Here is a 17895-nt window from a genome sequence, read left to right on the forward strand (position 1 = left end):
AACGCAAGACACCGCCATTGAAGCCAGCGGGTTTCCTGCAGCCTATCCACCCCCCCCCCCCCCCTCCCCGCTATTACCATTCGACCAAATTGGTATGTACTTTCTCGGCCCTTTTCCTCTATTGTCTGCTGGCAATAAGTAGATTATCGTGGCTACAGATTATCTGACTATCCTGATTATCTGACTATCTGATTATCCTCCGAAGTGGTGCAATTTTTCATGAAGCAGATTGTCCTCCGCCATGGCGCCCCTTCATACGTCATCACTGATCGTGGCAAGGCATTTACAGCTCGTTTTCTTGAAGAAGTTTTCCAACTAAGCCAGACACATCACCGAAAGACTACTGCTTACCATCCTCAGTCTAATTGCCTTACTGTGCGACTAAACAAAATAGCGGACATGCTCGCCATGTATGTCGATGTCCGGTATAAAACATGGGACGAGATATTGCCTTATGTCACATTTGCATATAACTCGGCCGTCCAAGAAGCAACTAGCTTTCCTCCGTTTCGCCTAGTATAGACAGTTTCAATGTTTGTAAACAAACCGCGCTTGGCGCTGATTGGCTTCCCCGAGTAAACTTCCGGCACAAGTACTTCCGGCATGCCTTCGCAGCGCGACTAGCTGCTTGATGCAACGTGCGGCTCTGTTATTTTCTTCCGTGCGCGACGCTGCAGCAGTTTGGTGTACCGTGATGTCTAGTGAGTATTTTAAGAAGCTTGACACGCAGACACAGAACCGATATCGAGAGAAACTGATGTTCAAGGGCGAAGAGCTTCCCGACCCACTCGACGATGCCGCGCGGTTCGCGTTCACGTCAGGTTCGCGCAACCTTCCACCTGTCACAGTGACAGACATTTTCGTATACCTGTTTCTACACAAAGGAACAGTTTAAAAGCCACAAAATGAGTGCAGCTTACAACGCATTCCTAAGTGGAAAGGTGAAGCGGCTGAAGTCGTTCAGAGCAGGCGAGCGTGGCGGCGGTGTGGTTCTCGTTGCGGCCACTGTAGACGCAAGCCAAACGCTTACGAAGTCTTACGAAGCGTGGTGTGTTGTCAAAGATGACGGGAATGTTGAGACTGCTCACTGCACCTGCATGGCGGGGTAAGTACTACACGCTCCGTATTTGGCTGCTTCGGCCGCTTCCTACTGACAGTGCTGGTGTCGGGTTGTCTGTTTCTTTGTGTCGCGGAAACAAAGTTGTGGCGCGATAACGCGCTAGTGAAAATACTTAGATAACGTGACGAAAATATCGCATTGACCGCGGCTAATTTATAATACTAGAGTGCTTCCGTAGTCCTGTCACAAATTTTTCTGCAGTGGTCTTTGCAAGAAACTCAGTCCCGAAATGCACTGTTTTCATTAGCACTTTAGGCTATTCTTGGCTCATGCTGCCCGTAGTGTGGGATCATTCTTGCGTACAGGAGGAAAGGTTTAAGGGACAAGGGGGAAAAATTCAGTATCCTGTAATGTCCCATAGCATGCAGCGCGTTATGCCAGCGTGTTTTTTCATGTCCCGTGGGTTGCACTGTTTTCCCTTCTACATAATGTTTCCATCTTAGGAAACGTATCCAGTCAACCTAGGACACAGCTTTGCTGGTGATTTCATGGCTGTTAGCATGTTGCTATCGTTGCCATTCGCCATGCTTCTTCTTTAACACATTTCAAGTTATTGGCTTCTATCTCTAAGATGGAAAACAGCACAGAACCACACAGAGGACAAAAACAGGAAAACTAAACGCAGGCGCTAACAACCCGAGGCTAACAACAACTCTTGATAAGTTTTTCTTTGTGCTTTGTGAGTTGCTGATAAGCATGTGTCCACTACTTTAACTTGCAGCCTCGGAGAATGTTGCACGCATGTTGCTTCACTGCTCTTCAGCATTCAAGCGAATGTGCACTACAGTGATGCATCACCAACTGATGTCCAGTGCAAGTGGATTGAGGTGACACGAAGGCCAAAATACAGGACTCGGCAATGCCATCTCTTTGTTCGGAAGGCAGCTTTCTTTGAGCACGTTCGAATCTGGCAATCTTCTGTTTTGAGTTTCCTTGTGTTCGGTAAGGAAACACTGAAGGAACATAGTCTGGGTGGTTTGCATCAGAAGATGGCTGGCCTGCAATACAGAAGGATAAAAATTATGACACGCATTGGGACTATCTGCAACTAAACATTTTTTAAATGGCACTTTCATTGCTGCTAGACAAAGGATGAAATTAGTGAAAAGAGTTGCTTGTGTGTACACACTAATAAAAGGGCGAGATGATGTGCGCACATACGCACACTCTGTGATATCAGCATGGCTTGTTCTTAATATGCATGAGCACACAAATGAATTTCTCAAACGTCCTTGTAATATTAAACAGCAAGGTCAGTTGAAAGGGAATCAACTTTTGCCACGCCTGCAAGGTACTAAAAACTGTAGTTCACGAGAATAACACATAACCTGCCTCTGCGAAGCCGTAAATACGCCCGGATAGTGGCCGAAACTCCCTGCATGTATGTATGGATACCACTAGTTATTTTTGGGATTATAATCTGCGTAAAGTATTATCGTCGACACGGCTGTCTACATGCCGGTAGGCAGCGATACACCTGTCTAAATAAGTGAAGTTGCAGAAGAGCAGTAGTGCTCCAGATAAAAACTAAAAACAAAAAAAAAACACGGCGACTGTATGGCTACACGCCGACGTAAATATCGTTACCCTGTGGCGTTGCGCTTAGCAGATGCAAACTTTACATTGCACGCTTCTGTACTCATGAACTTAAGGAGCTGGTTAGATTTCAAACTGCTCGCGCGTGGATCACACAAGATATGACACGAACCTTAATAAAGTATAGGCGGCAGTAGTACTTTTATATAACTAGACCACATGACAGCGCCGGCGCTACTGTAAGTAGCAACATACCTTGGATGAAGTGAGCAGAGCAAATCTGAGAGCTCTTTGTAGGCTGCCAGTTGTCTCGGCGCACCGCTGCTATCCAAGCGTTTTTCCTACCGGCCTCGCTGGGGAACCTGAACGTTCGCACTGCCGAAAGAAGGTTTGTTCCTGAGCGAAGGCTGCACCCAGGTACAACACAACACGAACCCATCCTTGAGCGCTTCACAGGTGACTTGTACGACGCTGAACACATTTCCAGCGAGCAACCGCATACAATCAAGCGATACCGCCGCCAGAGGATCGAAAAGAGAGAAAGGCGTTGTTCCGGCGAGCCACTGGACACTGAACAACGCACGGAATGCCACAATCCGCACAAATATAGATATACTACGGAAAAATCGAACAAAATGCGCACAGCGCGAGCGCGAGAGCACACAAAACGCCAGCAAAACAAACCACAACCGGAAGTTTTCTAAGGGCGCCGGATACGGGGGCACAGTGTTGCCAGTGTACGGTCAGCGCTGGATGAAACCGTCTATACGGACGCGATGTACAGACCATGCTCGACGCTACGCTGCCATGTGTGGCTGACGACCAGCTGCTTACCGCTGACGCAGAATTCACCAACTACTCTGAGGAAGCTCGCCAACTCGCCCGTAATCCCATTACAAAACAGCAAGCAACAGATGCACGCCGATATAACGACCGACATCGCTATGTCGTGTTCTAGCCTGGGGACAAAGTCTGGGTGTGGACACCTGTCCGGCGCCCAGGCCTGTCCGAAAAACTTCTCAGTCGTTACTTTGGACCCTACAGAGTGTTGTGTCGCCTCTCAGAAGTTATGTACGAGGTTATTCCAGACGGAACTGTATCCAGTTCTAGTCGTCAGTGCTCGTCTGACCTAGTACATGTGCTTCGCATGAGGCCGTATTTCACTCGCTGAAAGTCGAATTTGCCATCCGGATCAGTTTTTTTCTGTGAGCTCGCGTTTTTTTTTTCTCGAGGGGGGAATAATGCCACCTGACGGTTTGAGGTAGCGCTTGAAAGAAGAAGTTAGAGACTCTCGCGCGCTTCGCCTAGCTAGGACGGTGGACTCTTGAGCCTGTGTCTTTGTGTTACCGTTTCCCGTGAACCCCTGTCTTGACTGTGTCTCTGCCCCTGTTGCCGATTCCCATAAATCCCTGTCTTCGTGACAGTATTATCACGCTTATTTACCCTATGCTACAGCATATCACACTGTAAGCAAAACTCCGCGATTCACTAGTACACAGCTTGCCTTTTGGCGGTGTCTGGATTCATAACACAGGTTCGGGAAGTTTTAAAAGTAGACTGCCTCCGTAATAACGCACTATACTTTATCACAAACTTCTTCAAAGCGCTGGTCAACGTTTAACGACCAGCCACCACTTCTGATGCTCTGCAAAATGAGAAAAATGTTCCGGTAAGTTGTGTTTACATGTATTTCTACGGGTCGCCCTCCCAACTCGCACCCCAACATGTTTCGCGGTGTTTTAAGAATACTTCGCCTCGGTAACGAGATTTCATATTTTGACGATCTGTTCTAGGATGTTCATAGTTGCTTTGTACCGAATAACGACATCATAGCTGTCTTGAGAAATTAAAAAAACTGGTTAGAAATATTTCGGTTCCATGTATTCCTATGGGCGCTAACCCTATTTTTTACCCCCAGTCGGCTGCGACGCCGCGAGCGCCCCCTTTGCTTGTAAACACGGTGTTGGTGTATAGCTTGAACCAATAGTTCTACAGCAAACACACCTGCATCGCGAACGGTCAGCGTCACTGTTCCGCAGGACGCATGTGAAGCTGAATCTCCATTAAGATACATACTTCTGCACAAGATTGGACGGTATGTAGCAAACCTTACCTGTGGATTAAAACGACGACAGAAAAGTCAGCATTGAAAAGTCTGATACACTGTTGTAACCTCCGCAAATTCCGATGGTCATTAAAGATGCAGGACATCGGTGACTCCGCCCTACAGCTTGCCAAACACTCCAGCACGCTTGAAGGGAAGTATTTCAAACAGATATGGTAATTTAAACTATTGGAGAAAATGTCTAGAAAAATTGGCAGTGGCTTAGCTCGACTATGCCAGGATATACGTAGCGTTAGGCTACTACGCAATGGAGGCGCCCAGCAGGCGCCCCGGCGCCTGTCTGACGCGGCTAAGACGTCACTCCTCTGGAATGCGCAGACCGGCGAGGCACGCGCGCGGTCGTGGTGGAGCGCGCGGGCAGAGTCAGACTTGGCAACTGCGCAACGGAGGCTAACAGCTGGCCACGCGCCGGCGACGTCACTCGTCAGGATTCAGATTGCTGACTCTTTACACTGCTCCTCGCGCTTGCGTAGCACGTCTCTACAGGAGCCACGCGAAACTGCTTAACCTCGGCCAGTGTAGCCAACGCTACAAAAGCGCGGTCTTTACTCAACACTAGACACAATGATGCTAGCCGTTTTAGTGCTGGGTGTTGCTTAGTTTTTAATGCACTCGGCTAAAGCTCCGAAATATTGGTTAAAATTCTTTGAGGTACTGTTCAGTGTTTCTTTGTTCCAGATTTTTTTATTTTTAGTAAAAGTATGTACACATGGCGCTTTCACGCTGATAATCACTTGTGAGCCTTCTTATTTTCTGGCATAAACCAGCACTGGCGAGGAATACGGGGACAGCATGTACATGCGTCACTTCAACCTTTTCTCATAAAGGTTCATCTTGAACAATAAAATGGTATACTGAATCCGCCTTTTGCGCGAGTTTTCTGCGCATGCGCGAAGTCGTAGCGGCGACCGATGGAAACACATTGAGCGGCGTCGATGGCGTTTCTCGGCGCCGCCAGTGCACGGGTGGGGGGGGGGGGGGCTGGCGGCACCGGGCGGCACGGTGGCCGTCACAGGCTTGGCAAAGCGATGTCAACCACATCTGCCGCGTCCGGTTGCCACTCTCTAAGCGCGCCAAGATGCAAGACGCGGTTTTTTAGGTTTCCTTCGCCGAGCCGCGGCCAACAACGACGTGAAGCTACAATTAGGGCCACCAAGCGTCAAGATGTGAATGGCCGACCTTAGCTACCTACTGCGTACTCTCGATGGTGCGAAAAACACTTCGTTACAGGTATGTATGCATCTAAAGGAAATGTGCATAATGGAAAGTATCTACCGGAGTTTGCACCAAGCCTGTAACCCACCAGTGATAGCCGCAATGAGCATTTGTTCGGCGCTTCTGATCGCGATGTATTTTGTCGTTTGTTTTCTTTATGTGCGAAGGGGCCGGGTAGCGCAGATATCACAGGTGGCTGTGTGCGCTAGACCGTAATATTTAGCATGTTTTATCGCGACTGTCGCCTGACTACAAAGAAAAGAAAAATTGGGCGTTTGTTGTGATGCACCGCCGTCCGGGAGCCGAGTGGTTGAGCTGGTCATGAGACTCGCGAACGGCAGTGCATTAAAACGCCGTATTTTTTTTCAACCATAGTTCTGCATAAAGAAAGTAACAAAATTCCCATAAACCAACAGCAACCATAGTTCTGCATAAAGAAAGTAACAAAATTCCCATAAAGAAAGGTGTTAGGCAAGGAGACACAATCTCCCCAGTACTATTCACAGCTTGTTTAGAGGAAGTATTCAGAGACTTGGAATGGGAGCAGTTAGGGATAAGGGTAGATGGAGAATACCTCAGTAATCTGCGATTTGCTGATGACATTGCCTTGCTAAGCAACTCGGGGGATGAACTGCAAATAATGATTGATGACCTAGACAGAAAAAGTAGAAAGGTAGGCTTGAAAATCAATATGCAGAAGACTAAGGTAATGTTCAACAGCCTCGGGAAGGAACAGCAGTTTACATTAGGTAGCGAAATACTGGAAGTAGTAGGCGAATATGTCTACTTAGGACAGGTAGTAACCGCAGATCCGGACCATGAAAAGGAAATAACAAGAAGAATAAGATTGGGATGGTGCGCATTTGGCAAGCACTCGCAGATTATGACTAGCAGCTTACCTTTATCGCTCAAGAGGAAAGTATACAACAGTTGCATCTTGCCTGTACTCACCTATGGGGCTGAAACGTGGAGGCTAACCAATAGATTTCTACTTAAGTTGAGGACAACCCAGAGGGCTATGGAACGAAAAATGGTAGGGGTAACATTAAGAGATAGAAAGCGTGCAGAGTGGGTCAGAGAAATAACTCAAGTTACCGACATTCTAGTTGAAATTAAGAAGAAGAAATGGACATGGGCAGGACATGTAGGGCGAAGAGAGGATAACCGATGGTCGCTGAGGGTAACAAACTGGATTCCAAGGGAAGGAAAGCGTAGCAGGGGGCGGCAGAAAGTTAGGTGGGCGGATGAGATTAAGAAGTTCGCAGGGGTCAAGTGGATGCAGCTAGCACAGAACCGGGTTAAGTGGAGAAATATGGGAGAGGCCTTCGCCCTGCAGTGGGTATAATCAGGCTGATGATGATGATGATGATTTTTTTTCTTGTTAGGCAGTCACGATAAAACATGCCAAATATTACGGCCTAGCGCACAGAGCCGCCTGTGATATCTAAGCTACCTAGCCCTTTCGCACATAGCCCCGCCGGGGTGGTGCAGTGGTAAGACGCCCGACTACTGTGCCGGAGTACCCGGGTTCGATCCCGGCCTCGGCGGCTGCGTTTCGATGGAGGCGAAACGGAGCGGCGTCCGTGTGCTGTACGATGTCAGTGCACGTTAAAGAACCCCAGGTGGTCGAAATTTCCGGAGTCCTCCACTACGGCGTCTCTCATAGCCTTAGTCGCTTTGGGACGTTAAACCCCACAAACCAAACCAAACCAAACCCTTTCGCACATAAAGAAAAGAAAGGACAAAATACATCGTCTTCAGGCCCCGGCGCAACTAAAGCAATCACGCACCGAAAAAATCCTCATTGCAGCTATCCCTGGTGCGCTACAGCCTGGGTGAAAACTGCAGTAGGTACTTTTCATCATGCATATTTCGTTTAGATGCATACATACCTGTCGTATCTGTGTTTTTGCCGCTCGGAGCATATGACGCACTTGACACTCTTGCACAACGCACAGTATTTTTTTTTTTAAATTAAAGGCTCGCCTTCGTGCACGCCAAAGCATCCGGATTTTGTTCCTTTGGTGTACGCAATCATATGCACTTCGTTAGGGAGCTTGATAATCGTCGTCTACGTCCAACCGTTTGCAACGGCAAGGAAACCCCCGGCACAATAAATGAGTCTCCTGGAGGGTTCATGCTCGTTCACTTGCAGAGTGGATCGCTCTGGACGTAGAACAGGGTTGGTTCCTGACCGAGATGCGCATCCGATATGTTGGAGATTCACATGTGTCACCAAGTTGTTGATTCCGCAGAAATCGCGGCGAAGGCAGAAATGAACGTTGGAGATCCTTTTACAACAGAATGACCATTCTCTGCGCACCGATAACCTTTTCACCACTGCGACCACATCCGTTCTGACTCCTGAGGCCAGAAACCGGCTACAGCTCTGAATCATCCATTGCCAGAAAAATGCAGCGCGTTTTCTGCAGGTGTGCATTCCGGCCGGGACAATGCCCTTTTCACGGGGTGTGTATATGTGCCTCTCTGCCGATCTTCGTGGATGAAATCCTATACCTGCACGGTTGTAGATGACGCGAGGAGGATGCGACGCCCATTGCACCATGCCGGCGCCGCGGTGACCGCATTGTGCTCGGTAACTCAAGACACCCCGCGCATATGCGCCGCTCAAAGTCACAGAAGACGATTCCACCTAGCTCTGCAGCATCAACAAACCCCTGGCTGCTTTGCCCTTTGAAATCCCCCTCTCTCTCTCTCTCTCTCTCTCTCTCTCTCTCTCTCTGCCCCCACGCTCTCCTGTCTGCCGAAAACCTGCACGCTAAGAGCGTCTCATTCTGTCACGTCGAACACAGCCCGCGCTACAAGCTCTTACAATACGAATATAGTATATGCGTACGTGCGTTATGAGTGGATTGTGAAAACGCTCTACCTTCCCCCATACTGCGTGAACATGATATGCTGCAATCACTCTCACTACTTTCCGCTCCGAGGCCAAAAAAGGGGGGAAGCTTTCGCTTTCTACCAGCGTTGGCGTGGCCATTTCGTATAGTGCGCTTTCGCGTCGTCTGCTACACTGCCGTTCAATGTGTTTCCCGCCCGCTCCCGCATGATGGCGCCACATCCTCGCGCAAAAGGCGGATTCTGTATAAACTCTGACCCTTCAATAGGAAAGTGCTTACCTGAGCACATATTTTATCAGAGGAGATCTTGCAATAAAAATATTCAGGCAGTTACAAAACAAATATTACTTCACAATTCAGACAGATATTTAAAAGACGCCGCCTTTTTTAAGCTTAAACTGAACCAGTAAGTCCAGACCACAATATTCGTTGAAGTCTGATTAATGATACGATCAGTCCAGTCCAGGTGTCCTCCAATGCAGGGGTTAACTGCTGGATCGCAAACAACGGCTGCAAACCTACTCAGAGAGTCTCAAGGAAACAACAATTATTGATTATTAACATTTCGCTATCTTTCCAATCCGAGCAAGTTATAGGGGGTTGATTAAAGGAAATGATTAACTTCGGATCACTCTTCGTGTTGACAAGTGCTGCGCGTAAAGCTATATTTGTGCATATGCCTACGGATTGCAGCAGTCTTCAAAACCCATACTTACAGAAGAATGTGCCCTTAAGTACGCCTAAGAAAAGTCAACAAAGTCCCCATTTGAGCGGTGCACAGAGAGTTAGAAATCGTAGTATTTCGCTCTAGTTAAGCAGAACGTTAACAACAATACTAAGAAATGCCCTTGTGTTTATATTTATTGGAAGTAGGAGATTTTGCGAAGTTTCACAAGTGGTCTGTTCTAAAAGGTCAATTTGAAAGGCATTTTTCTTTCTGTCATCTGGCTGACACTGCCTCGGGAAAAGTATATTTAGCATGCGACAGCTGTCCAAGATAATTGAACTGTCTTCGATGCACGCAATTGAATTTTTCTTTGCTAATGAGGGAAGAACAAAATGCTCATTTTCTGCGTTAGTTACAGCAGTTAGTCTGTTTATACAAGTGAAACGAATTAGAAGTCGTTTGTTTGGGAGGAACACTATTTTCATCTCTCAAATTGCTAAGCTGACTTAGCTCCTTCATCCCTGCTTTCATCTCACTTGCCTCAATACTTGCTCCTTTTCCAACTCTTCACTTTTTACAGTTTGCTTCTCTTCGCGCTTCGTCCTCTTCGCATTCACCCCTTTTGCGTTTCCTTCCCTTTGAGCCTTTGGAACCATGCAGTCGCGCCTCCTTCCGTGTCGAAATCTTGTTATTGATGTTCGGCGACGCTCGTCGCGAGTTCAACGGCCCCGATCGAATGACATGTGTGTGTAAGGAAGAGAAGCTTCAGATGGAAGGCGGCGCTCTTATTCTTCATGCCCATAGCGGCCTATTCTTATTGTTGAAGCGCTTCCGTGGTCAATTTGTCTGGGATGTGATTTAAATGATGCCCCAAAAAGCCTGAGGCCTAAAGGGTGAACACGGTTTCATACAAATGGATCAGAGCGTTAGGAAATCACAATCAGTGGGTTTTTAGAGCATAAGAGCATCGGAGGAAGGTTCAAAAAACAAAAAAACAAAGACGAAATTGGGCAAATGATGGCACAGCTAGTTTTATGACTTCTATTCTATTTATTTAGTTTTGTTGACACCTATCCATCAAATGATACGAATTAATGAATCATCGGTAGAGAGCAGGTCTCCGAGGATAACTACATGAGGAGTAAAATTTACCATGAATATATGGTTTAGGAATATTTAAAAACGATTACGATAAAAATAATTCCCCCTTCAATAACTATGCCTCGGTAGATCTGCTAATGCGCATCTCGCGGACGGCGCAGACATCCGCGCTAGGCGGCGGCATTTTAATGGGGAGGGGGGGAGGGAGGAGGACAGCGAGGTGCCCATGTACTGTGCAATGTCAGCGCACATTAACAAAATCCCAGGTGCTCGAACATTTCACAGCCCTCCACTACACGGCGTCTCTTGTAGCTGATGTCGCCTTTTGGGCGAGTATTGTTATCGAAAAAGCTCGGTTAAGCTTTTTAACTAATACATACTGTGAGCCTTCCATTATCTTCTTCTTTCATTTGTACATGCCACGATCGTTTTCTTTCATTTGCACATACCATCGTCATCGTCCTGCGGCGCTGGCGATGACGATGGTTAGAGCACCCTAGTGGTTAGAGCACCCGTCTCGGCTGCGGGAGGTGGTCAGTTCGAAACCCACCGCCGGACACCCACCGGTAAAAATGGGTACAAGCGTCCCCCGGCCTGGTGCTCGGCTTTTACAGGGGTGTGCGTTTGGGAGAAGCTCCGTAAACCCCGCTGCGCGCCCCTCCTCCGCAGTGGGCCCAAACCCAGTTTCGAACCTCGCAGCCTGCAAAGGTGGTTCTGTTTGTCTTGCAAAGGTACTTCCTTTGACCCTCACCTGAAGTGCTCCCTTAGAGCCTCAGCTGCAGCAGTCCTAAAAAAAGGGCCACATAATGGGCTGTTGCCGCGCAAGGCGGACTTATTGTTGTCCGATGGCGGAACGAATCACTGCCACATCGGCGCAACCATTTGGGCCATGGCACCTTTTTCCAAGCAATTCACCCCAGAAGAGCCGAGCACCAGGCCGGGGGAAAGCTTGTACCCATTTTTAGGACTGCTGCAGCTGAGGCTCTAAGGGAGCACTTCAGGTGAGGGTCAAAGGAAGTACCTTTGAAAGACAAACAGAACCACCTTTGCAGGCTGCGAGGTTCGAAACTGGGTTTGGGCCCACTGCGGAGGAGGGGCGCGCAGCGGGGTTTACGGAGCTTCTCCCAAACGCACACCCCTGAAAAAGCCGAGCGCCAGGCCGGGGGACGCTTGTACCCATTTTTACCGGTGGGTGTCCGGCGGTGGGTTTCGAACTAACCACCTCCCGCAGCCTTTGCAGACCATGGTTGTTCGAAACTAGGCCCCCGAAGGAGCACAGCAGGGTTAGCAGAGCCTCTCCCAAACGCACACCCCTGAAAGAGCCGGGCGCCGGGCCGGGGGACGCTTGTACCCAATTTTACCGGTGGGTGTCCGGCGGTGGGTTTCGAACTGACCACCTCCCGCAGCCGAGACGGGCGCCCAAACCATCGCTGGGTTCGTGATCGGATTAAAACCCTACAGAAGGCATCGCTGGCCTTGCCGTCACGACCTTGCCATCTCATCCTAGCCTTCTTTCGCAATATTGTCACACGGTAGTGTCAGTGCAGTATGCGGCAAACGAAGAGACTAGCGTTGCACTGAAAGAAACATCTTATGTGGCTCACTTGCGAGCAAATTAAGCAACACGGCGGTGTCAATAGCAACAATCAGGATTGTCGCTCGCCGACCTATGAATGCCGTTTGCACTCGTGAGCACTAAATTTAAATTTGGCGAAGAAGCATCTAGACAAATTTAGACAGGTATAAGGGAGCAGACAGATGTTTGTCTCCGCTATTGTCTAAATGGATTACCGAGTAGCCTAATAAAAGACCATTCTAATTTAGACAAAGCCGCACGAGGTGACTATAGAACAGAATGGAACATTATGAAAACCGACGGAATATTTGGAAACACTCAAGACACATCTCTGCGCGTCATGCGCGACAGATAAAATATAATAATAATCATCATTATAATTTTTCAACATATTGGTAAGGTTTATTTAAAGAGCACTTCTTCACCTTAGCCTGGTGCGCTAACCAACAGATGGTGCGCTTCCTCTTCCTCAACCTCTATTCTGGAGAGTCTCTTTTTCACTTCCTTTTCCTTTTTTGTGCGCGTGCCTGACATTTCCCTTGTCATCGTCGCTATCATCATGAATCATGTAGGCTAAGTTCAGAGGCTCCTGAGAATGCTCGTGAAAATCCACGCTTGCAACGGTAGTCACATTAGGCAAACGGCCGAATTTAGGGTTTATGCGATGCAGCTTTAAAGCTTCGAATGTGCGACAGTGCTTGATGACGACCGTGGGTCAATCCAAGTCACCCTTTGTGATAAAAAAGTTATACACGTCCACAGCGATGCTATTTAAGAGGTGACCAACCCTGTCTTCCTCCGACATGCGGGGATCCACCGCTTTGCAAAGCTTAGGACCTCTTCAATGTACGTCGTGCACGTTTCCCCAGGCACTTGCGCACACTCAAGTAAAGTCTTCTCAGCGCATTTTCGTTTTGCCGTAGTATCCCCAAAACAACTGCGAATCTCCTCTTCTAAGCGGTCCCAGCTAGTTAAATATGCTTCATGATTCTCAAGCCATGTCATTTCTGTGGAGTCTAAGAAGAAAACAACATTAGCCAGCTTGACTATGGCATCCCAAGGATTGTACTTGCTCACCCGCTGGTAATTGGTGAGCCACTCATTCACATCTTCACTAGCCTTGCCAGCAAAGGTCCACGGCTCACGGTAATGCTGCCAAGCGGATGCCGCTGGGACTGGCTGCCGTGCTTCGCCGTCTTGGATCATCGTCACAGTCAAAGGGGGGAGTCCAGCGAGTCGCCGGCTGGAACGAGGTAGAGAAGGATCCGTGGTGATCGTTTCAGCACCTCCACCACACTGTTAAGGTTTATTTACAGATCACTTCTTCACTTTAGCCTGGTGCGCTAGCCAACAGATGGTGAGAATTCCTCCTCTTCCTCAACCTCTATTCTTGAGAGCCTCTTTTTCACTTCCTTGTCATCTTCTGTGCGCATGCCTGACAATATTTTTGGGGTTCGACCCCCAGACAATGTAGCTGTTAAGAAACAGCTAGAGAGTGCCTGGGGCCCATACAAGGTAGCAGCAAAAAAAGCAACACCTGTGAATGAGCAATAAACAGTCAATTTTTCTATCACTTTAGATGTCACAGTTACAAGCAAAGTAAACACAGGTCGCAAATGTTAATGAACGGAAAAGTAAAAGAAAAATGGGGCCGCTAAGCAATAAACTTCTTGAATAAATAAGCATAAAAAATGGCGGCCGTCAGCAGTTAGATACCAAACATTTGCGTATTTTGCTTCAGGTAATAGTCGGCAACTGGATACCTTGGTTCACAACATTATTTGGTAAGAATGGTAATCTGTGTTTTAAGGACTGCGTGTCATAAAGTCGCGTCTCGGTGACACTGAGCGTAAATTAACGAAGAAAACGAGATCTTTCTGTACGGCACACACAAACTGAAAAGGCAACATGGCAGCGGCTGTCAGCAGCTGCGAATAAAAATCACAACAGCTCAAGGCAACTTGTTCAGATAACGTGCAAAGTAAGTCTGGAGTGCAATTCACTAACAGAGAAATGTACTGCCCCCAACTGCGCCCAATAAAGTGTTGTGCCGGATGTCTCCAAGTTTCCACTCCTGTTTCTGAAATAATGCATCCTACAGGCGATCACAATTCATGCGACGAGATATGCTTTAACAATGCATTTAAAGAGCGTACAAGTGTTTTTCACTAGTATGGCAAAGATAATTAAAAATACTGGCTATGAAATTTCTTTATTTGTTCAAAATTCTTGTTTCTCGGCTGTTATGCTAGTCTCCGCAGAGACTGCGCGGCACTGACGTTTATGGGGAGGCACTTTACTTCTCTCTTCACTGTAAATAATTTAGTAGACCGCGCTTTGTAAGAGGCAGTTTCTGCATGCATGTTTCGCGTTCTAGCAGGCGAGTAAAGAAAGATGCCATCAACTAAAGGCGCCGGCATCGTGCCAAATTCCGGCACGTAGCCATGGCGGTGGTGACAGCAGCCACAACTTTTCATTCTTTGCGGCAAATAGGGCCCGCGGATCAGCAGCATCGATAGGCAGGACAAAAGTGCACGAATAACAGAATACATCGCAGCGTTTGGAGAAGTCAGCTTCTATTCTCTCTCCTAGGCATTGGTGGTGGCATAAAAGAGGAACCTTTTTTTCCAAAAGTGTATTCATTATGGCCAGTGGGTGCTCACCTTGCTCCCAGTGGCACTCAGTGTAGCCGTGGTCGACGAACAGTTCAGTATGGAGCCGAATCTCCATTCCCACCGGGGAAGCACAAAATCCCCATCTTCATCGCAGACGTTGATCCTCGTCACTATGAGATCTGAGAGGAGGTTCTAGTGACATCTCCTGCTCTGAGAGTTATCGAAAAACTTTACATGCGTGCATTTTAGCTAAAAAAAACTGCGCTCTTCCATTATAAGACAATGGGAATCTCGAGACGAAAACGCCAGCCGTCTCGCCTATTGTAACCGTTCTAGTTCCTGCACAGTGCGTTTCCGTGATGTTTATTTGCTATTTATTGCCCAATTCCTTGTACCCCTCATTTTCTATCATTTTCTTTATTGTCCCATCGTGGTGGCGCAGTGTTATGACGCTAGACTGCTGCGCCCAAAGACGCGCGATCAGATTTTGGCCGTGGATGCATCTCTCCGATTGAGGCTAAAAGCAAGGCTCCCGTGTGCTGTGCGATGTGAGTGCACGTTAAAGAACTCCAAGTGATCAAAATTTCCGAAGCCCTCCGCTACAGCGTCTCTGATAGCCTGGGACACTTTGGGAAATCAAACCCCACAAACTAAACTATTTCCGAATTTGTACATATGTATACAAAACCTCTCCTAAACTTTGACGAAGTCTTTTCATCCCTGATTTTATGCCCGGTCCACGGCCTCCATTTGTTCAGATACACACTATAAACCTGAATTTTACTTTTAATTCAGGAGAAATCATTGATACATGCACATTTTTTATTATGAAAGATTATTTAGCTATGTAAGACATTTCGTCTCGCTCTTTTTATGAGAGGAAAGGGGACATTTATCTAGAGTTTGACAGCTGTTTGACAGCTGTCAGTCGTGAATTATGGCAAAAGGTTGCCATGTGTACCAACCGTGCTGCGGGAAAGAAGCTCTTTCCTCTTCTTATTCTTCTTCTTCCTCGTTGTACTGGCGCATACCCACAGTGGGGGATTGGCCAGAATTGGTTGTAGGTGACATAATATTTGCGAAACGACAGGCGAAGAATCTTCACAACCGCGACGTTGTTTTTGTCCTGGTAGTGCCCTTTCAAGCGCAATAAAATGTCCAGTTGAAGTGAATCCTTTTGCTGTTCTTAAAAATATGCCACTTCCTTTCGCCATGGGGACTCGCCGACTGACTATGGCTTTATTGATCGCAGACAAGAGCTTGTACGTCGAAATGCAATTAATCCTCCTAGAAGCATCGAAATCACTTGGGAGTCTTGGGCTATTTAAGCTAAGATATTTGCACTGGCGACTGTCTTTTGGCCTGACGTTAAATACCTAGCGCTGCGCTTTGTGGCTGCGTTTCTAATTTCGCAAGTTCAATAATCTTTCTATGGCCATCATCATTATTATTGATCTTCATTATTAATAGCTTCGATGCACAAACAGCCGGGTTTCACAGGTCACCTTCAGGATACTCTTCCACGAAGCAAACGTCCTTTTGACCGTCATCGGAAATGTTAACTATGTGTCATTAATTCATACTTTCATTCACTCATTTTTAGATAATGTAACTAACAATATTTTATACCGTGACGTCCAGCTGACCTTGTGCTCAATATGTCCATGTCCTGCCAAGCCCATCAGCAAAAAAAAAAGAAAAAAGAAAAACAACGAAAACACCTCGAACGTCCCAGGCCCCAACGTAATCCCCTTTGATGGTGCGTTCAGTAGTGCCGGTGCGTTTTCTTGTTTATCTTCTTGGTGCCCCCAGAAACGCTTCCCCGTTTACCTCTTGTTCGAGTTCTCTACCACACAAAGCGTACTTTCCCTAAACATGCAATGATTCTGCTAACGTTATCGCGGCGGGCAGTATGCGCAATGCATGTGGGGCTCAACTTTCGAGGCTATTTTGAGCCAGGCAGATATTGCGTAAGGCTCCAGCAAACGAAGATCTAATTAGCCTAATCTCGTAAGCTACACACGCTCGTACGCGGAAAGTGGTGGCAAATGGGAAGCCCCGGTCGTTGTGCATTGTTGCAGTAGTGCAGCTTTGCCCTTTTTCCGCCTCGTAATTTTCTGAAGGGTCAACTTCAAGGCTCTGCGATGATCCGATCTACCGACACACGCTGCTTCTGCCTCTTTTGGACGGCAAGTATTACCGCATCTAGAGAGATATAAAACCCCTTGAAAGGTTCAACGTTGTGGTGTCGTTTACGTAATATATCTAGAGATACAGCAGCACCTGCCTCTGTAAAGGAAAGCGCTATAGTGAAGGCGGTAAGCGAATGTTTTTCAGCTACATCATCAAGTTTATTTAATTGGCACGTCGACTGTTTTACTCGCATGGTGCATAATTACACAAATGACAATTAATAGGTCACTGGTCCGTTTAGCATATCACGGAGAGCATCAAGTCATCAAATCTGGGTGTCTTGTGACTTAATTACCGGATAATGAAAGCAAAGACCCAAATTTTACGAACATTCTGCTTTTAACAGCTAAGACATTAAAAAAACATTAGCTGTGGTTTAGCTTGTGGGTAAATCTGGAGTTATGCGAAAGCAATCTGCATGTCTACGCTTAGGTTCGGCTTCAAAGTAAGGACATGGCTTTTGCGCATAGTAGTTTACTATGGTTTCATCTTTATTTATGCCATAGGGGAATCACTTCACGTATGAGCGCCCCTTGCCTCCCGTTATTGATCATCCTCATTCGGGTGTAGAAGACTCCTAGGGGTACGACATCGTCTCTGCGTCGAACTCCAGAGCACACCACCATCACAACGTTCGAAAGAACCTTATCTCCTAGCAACTCGCTGTTGTTCGTCTCTACTAACTACCAATTTATCTTTCTTCTTCTTCTTCTTTTGCTGCTCCTTCTTTTTCTTCTTCTTCTTCGTCTTCCAGGGTAACACGGTAACGCGGTGCCCCGCCAACGACTTGAAAACCTTGCGCAGTGTAGCTTTTGCTACAAAATGCTTTAATGCCGCAACTGCACATAGCGAAATAGTATGGCTGTTACCCCCTTCATGGATCACT

General features: G+C 47.3%; 1 pseudogene; it reads left to right on the forward strand.

Annotated features, from left to right (window-relative positions):
- The first annotated feature begins 694 nt into the window (after positions 1-694).
- Positions 695-15012, forward strand: LOC146180210 (uncharacterized; annotated as a pseudogene).
- The last annotated feature ends 2883 nt before the right edge of the window (positions 15013-17895 follow it).

This window comes from Amblyomma maculatum, chromosome 9 (assembly GCF_055883805.1).
Source record: "Amblyomma maculatum isolate TAMU_Amacu chromosome 9, ASM5588380v1, whole genome shotgun sequence".
NCBI lineage: Eukaryota > Metazoa > Arthropoda > Arachnida > Ixodida > Ixodidae > Amblyomma > Amblyomma maculatum.